Raw genomic sequence first — 6,011 nt, 5'->3', positions numbered from 1 at the left:
CAAGAGCAAGCATCGAGCGACAAAGGAATTAGGAAATGCACACTTGTCCCTAAGGACAAGTGGGAGACTGAAGGAAATAATGCCCTTGGTCCAAGTATGCATTCTATGTTAAGTCTAATAAATGCGGTTCAGTATTAATTAACAAGTTAATAATTCAGTGAGATCAAGTGAGCTGAATGCCTAGCTAGAGGCCGCTTCAGTTCAAGTGGAATTAATGATATTAATCCACAGCTTACTCTTGACTGAACCCGTAGGGTCACACAAATAGTACGTAAACGGATCAAGTATTTAATGGCATTAAATACTCCATCTATGAATATTCGGAACCGACGGATCTTGGTTTCAGTGGGAGCTAAGATCGTCACAGGCAAGAAATGAATACTCCGGAAACGATGATATTGCCGGAAACGGAAATATGGATCGTATCGGAAATATGAATATTATCCAAGTCGTAGATGCTGCCGGAAACATTGCGGATTCTACAACTGAAGCGGAGTACATTGCTGCACATGAAGCAGCAAAGGAAGCTATATGGCTAAGGAAGTTCATAGGAGAACTTGGTGTAGTCCCCTCCATTAAAGGACCAATAGCCCTGTATTGTGATAATAACGGAGCTATTGCACAGGCAAAAGAGCCTAGACACCACCAGAGAGTCAAGCATGTACTTCGTAGATTTCACCTTCTACGAGAGTTCGTTGAAATAAAAGAAGTCGAGATAAGCAAAATTGGAACTGATGACAACATATCAGATCCATTAACTAAACCTCTGCCGCAAGCGAAGCACAACTCGCACACTGCAGCTATGGGAATCAAGCATATTGGAGAATGGCTTTGATGTCTCTGTTTAATGTTTTAAAGTTTTAGAGTTTAAATCTTTGTAAAACATTATTGGTTAATCATTCACAATAAATGAAAGGAATTCATTTTTCCATTTAATTTGTGGTTTATTAAATGATGAGTCCCTTCAACTTGACGATATATTCAAGATAGACTGTCAGGACCAGTCCTGTGACTAAGAAATGTCTATCAAGTGAACTTGAATGTCAAAGGTTGAAAATGGTCCCTAATCGGAGTTTTCTATAAAATTGGACGCATAGAAAACGTTAGACGATTAGAATGCAAGATGACTAGTAGTTCTGTTTCTTGAACTATGTGGACATGGCAATGTCATAATCATTTGCATAGATACTTACTTTGGGAAGACTAGTATCGGACAAGACCTATGAAACTTTACTGTAAGAGATGAAAGTCTGTCATAAGTAAATTTCATTAAATTATTAGACACTAAATCCTCAATACCTGAGTGATTTGAGATTACTTGTTTGAGAACTGGTTGCTTTGACGTTGACCAACCGTCGCACCGTAAAAGGAGGCTATAAAGGCAACGCTCAGGTAATCACCTATCAAACGAAGTCTAATCTCAAGATCGCAAGATTGGGATTAACCTCCCATAAATCGGGATGAGATGCTTAAAAGTTGTACAAGGCCACTCGGAGAGCTAGAAACTGTGAAATGCATGGCCGTGCTCGGATGAATCATAGGCTATGATTATCTGTTTATTTGATCAGTTGAACTCTGAAACCGAGGAACACCTCTGGACATAATAAGGATGACAACTCTTACCTTATGTTCAAGAGCAAGCATCGAGCGACAAAGGAATTAGGAAATGCACACTTGTCCCTAAGGACAAGTGGGAGACTGAAGGAAATAATGCCCTTGGTCCAAGTATGCATTCTATGTTAAGTCTAATAAATGCGGTTCAGTATTAATTAACAAGTTAATAATTCAGTGAGATCAAGTGAGCTGAATGCCTAGCTAGAGGCCGCTTCAGTTCAAGTGGAATTAATGATATTAATCCACAGCTTACTCTTGACTGAACCCGTAGGGTCACACAAATAGTACGTAAACGGATCAAGTATTTAATGGCATTAAATACTCCATCTATGAATATTCGGAACCGACGGATCTTGGTTTCAGTGGGAGCTAAGATCGTCACAGGCAAGAAATGAATACTCCGGAAACGATGATATTGCCGGAAACGGAAATATGGATCGTATCGGAAATATGAATATTATCCAAGTCGTAGATGCTGCCGGAAACATTGCGGATTCTACAACTGAAGCGGAGTACATTGCTGCACATGAAGCAGCAAAGGAAGCTATATGGCTAAGGAAGTTCATAGGAGAACTTGGTGTAGTCCCCTCCATTAAAGGACCAATAGCCCTGTATTGTGATAATAACGGAGCTATTGCACAGGCAAAAGAGCCTAGACACCACCAGAGAGTCAAGCATGTACTTCGTAGATTTCACCTTCTACGAGAGTTCGTTGAAATAAAAGAAGTCGAGATAAGCAAAATTGGAACTGATGACAACATATCAGATCCATTAACTAAACCTCTGCCGCAAGCGAAGCACAACTCGCACACTGCAGCTATGGGAATCAAGCATATTGGAGAATGGCTTTGATGTCTCTGTTTAATGTTTTAAAGTTTTAGAGTTTAAATCTTTGTAAAACATTATTGGTTAATCATTCACAATAAATGAAAGGAATTCATTTTTCCATTTAATTTGTGGTTTATTAAATGATGAGTCCCTTCAACTTGACGATATATTCAAGATAGACTGTCAGGACCAGTCCTGTGACTAAGAAATGTCTATCAAGTGAACTTGAATGTCAAAGGTTGAAAATGGTCCCTAATCGGAGTTTTCTATAAAATTGGACGCATAGAAAACGTTAGACGATTAGAATGCAAGATGACTAGTAGTTCTGTTTCTTGAACTATGTGGACATGGCAATGTCATAATCATTTGCATAGATACTTACTTTGGGAAGACTAGTATCGGACAAGACCTATGAAACTTTACTGTATGAGATGAAAGTCTGTCATAAGTAAATTTCATTAAATTATTAGACACTAAATCCTCAATACCTGAGTGATTTGAGATTACTTGTTTGAGAACTGGTTGCTTTGACGTTGACCAACCGTCGCACCGTAAAAGGAGGCTATAAAGGCAACGCTCAGGTAATCACCTATCAAACGAAGTCTAATCTCAAGATCGCAAGATTGGGATTAACCTCCCATAAATCGGGATGAGATGCTTAAAAGTTGTACAAGGCCACTCGGAGAGCTAGAAACTGTGAAATGCATGGCCGTGCTCGGATGAATCATAGGCTATGATTATCTGTTTATTTGATCAGTTGAACTCTGAAACCGAGGAACACCTCTGGACATAATAAGGATGACAACTCTTACCTTATGTTCAAGAGCAAGCATCGAGCGACAAAGGAATTAGGAAATGCACACTTGTCCCTAAGGACAAGTGGGAGACTGAAGGAAATAATGCCCTTGGTCCAAGTATGCATTCTATGTTAAGTCTAATAAATGCGGTTCAGTATTAATTAACAAGTTAATAATTCAGTGAGATCAAGTGAGCTGAATGCCTAGCTAGAGGCCGCTTCAGTTCAAGTGGAATTAATGATATTAATCCACAGCTTACTCTTGACTGAACCCGTAGGGTCACACAAATAGTACGTAAACGGATCAAGTATTTAATGGCATTAAATACTCCATCTATGAATATTCGGAACCGACGGATCTTGGTTTCAGTGGGAGCTAAGATCGTCACAGGCAAGAAATGAATACTCCGGAAACGATGATATTGCCGGAAACGGAAATATGGATCGTATCGGAAATATGAATATTATCCAAGTCGTAGATGCTGCCGGAAACATTGCGGATTCTACAACTGAAGCGGAGTACATTGCTGCACATGAAGCAGCAAAGGAAGCTATATGGCTAAGGAAGTTCATAGGAGAACTTGGTGTAGTCCCCTCCATTAAAGGACCAATAGCCCTGTATTGTGATAATAACGGAGCTATTGCACAGGCAAAAGAGCCTAGACACCACCAGAGAGTCAAGCATGTACTTCGTAGATTTCACCTTCTACGAGAGTTCGTTGAAATAAAAGAAGTCGAGATAAGCAAAATTGGAACTGATGACAACATATCAGATCCATTAACTAAACCTCTGCCGCAAGCGAAGCACAACTCGCACACTGCAGCTATGGGAATCAAGCATATTGGAGAATGGCTTTGATGTCTCTGTTTAATGTTTTAAAGTTTTAGAGTTTAAATCTTTGTAAAACATTATTGGTTAATCATTCACAATAAATGAAAGGAATTCATTTTTCCATTTAATTTGTGGTTTATTAAATGATGAGTCCCTTCAACTTGACGATATATTCAAGATAGACTGTCAGGACCAGTCCTGTGACTAAGAAATGTCTATCAAGTGAACTTGAATGTCAAAGGTTGAAAATGGTCCCTAATCGGAGTTTTCTATAAAATTGGACGCATAGAAAACGTTAGACGATTAGAATGCAAGATGACTAGTAGTTCTGTTTCTTGAACTATGTGGACATGGCAATGTCATAATCATTTGCATAGATACTTACTTTGGGAAGACTAGTATCGGACAAGACCTATGAAACTTTACTGTATGAGATGAAAGTCTGTCATAAGTAAATTTCATTAAATTATTAGACACTAAATCCTCAATACCTGAGTGATTTGAGATTACTTGTTTGAGAACTGGTTGCTTTGACGTTGACCAACCGTCGCACCGTAAAAGGAGGCTATAAAGGCAACGCTCAGGTAATCACCTATCAAACGAAGTCTAATCTCAAGATCGCAAGATTGGGATTAACCTCCCATAAATCGGGATGAGATGCTTAAAAGTTGTACAAGGCCACTCGGAGAGCTAGAAACTGTGAAATGCATGGCCGTGCTCGGATGAATCATAGGCTATGATTATCTGTTTATTTGATCAGTTGAACTCTGAAACCGAGGAACACCTCTGGACATAATAAGGATGACAACTCTTACCTTATGTTCAAGAGCAAGCATCGAGCGACAAAGGAATTAGGAAATGCACACTTGTCCCTAAGGACAAGTGGGAGACTGAAGGAAATAATGCCCTTGGTCCAAGTATGCATTCTATGTTAAGTCTAATAAATGCGGTTCAGTATTAATTAACAAGTTAATAATTCAGTGAGATCAAGTGAGCTGAATGCCTAGCTAGAGGCCGCTTCAGTTCAAGTGGAATTAATGATATTAATCCACAGCTTACTCTTGACTGAACCCGTAGGGTCACACAAATAGTACGTAAACGGATCAAGTATTTAATGGCATTAAATACTCCATCTATGAATATTCGGAACCGACGGATCTTGGTTTCAGTGGGAGCTAAGATCGTCACAGGCAAGAAATGAATACTCCGGAAACGATGATATTGCCGGAAACGGAAATATGGATCGTATCGGAAATATGAATATTATCCAAGTCGTAGATGCTGCCGGAAACGGAAACATGGTACGTATCGGAAAATATTATTGGAAATGGAAATATTACCAGAATCGGAAATATTGCCGGAAACGGAAATATTGTCAGAATCGGAAATATTACCGGAATCGGAAAATAATTCCGGAAACGGAAATATTAAATATTTGTTCGAAAACGGAAATTAATTCCGGAATCGGAAATATTAAATATTGTTCGTATCGGAAATAAATTCCGGAACTGGAAATTTAATCGGAAGCGTATCGTACGAATTAGCATCGGACGAGGCCTGCCGGACGAAGGCCCAGCACGAAGCCGGGCCATCGCCCAGCAAGCACGCGCGCGCCACAAGCCCAGCCAAGGCAGCGCCCAGGCCTACCACAAGGCAGGCCCAGCGCGCGCCAAGGCCACGGATGCGTGGGCCGCGCTGCGTGGGCTGCTGCTCGCACGCGCATGGGCAGCCCTTGTGGCTGCCGTGTGTGTGTGAGTTTGTGCTCATGCGTGATTCCTAAATCTACAAGAGTCAGTGTATGATTAAATTTCTATTCCTAATTGGATAAATTAATTAAATAGAATTCATGTAGGATTCTAATTTCAATTAATTCGTATCCTACTAGGATTACGATTCCTTTTCCATAACTCTATAAATAAAGGCCTAGGGGTCATAATTTAT

This window comes from Spinacia oleracea, chromosome 4 (genome assembly GCF_020520425.1).
Source record: "Spinacia oleracea cultivar Varoflay chromosome 4, BTI_SOV_V1, whole genome shotgun sequence".
Lineage (NCBI taxonomy): Eukaryota > Viridiplantae > Streptophyta > Magnoliopsida > Caryophyllales > Amaranthaceae > Spinacia > Spinacia oleracea.
This window is presented reverse-complemented; position numbering follows the sequence as displayed.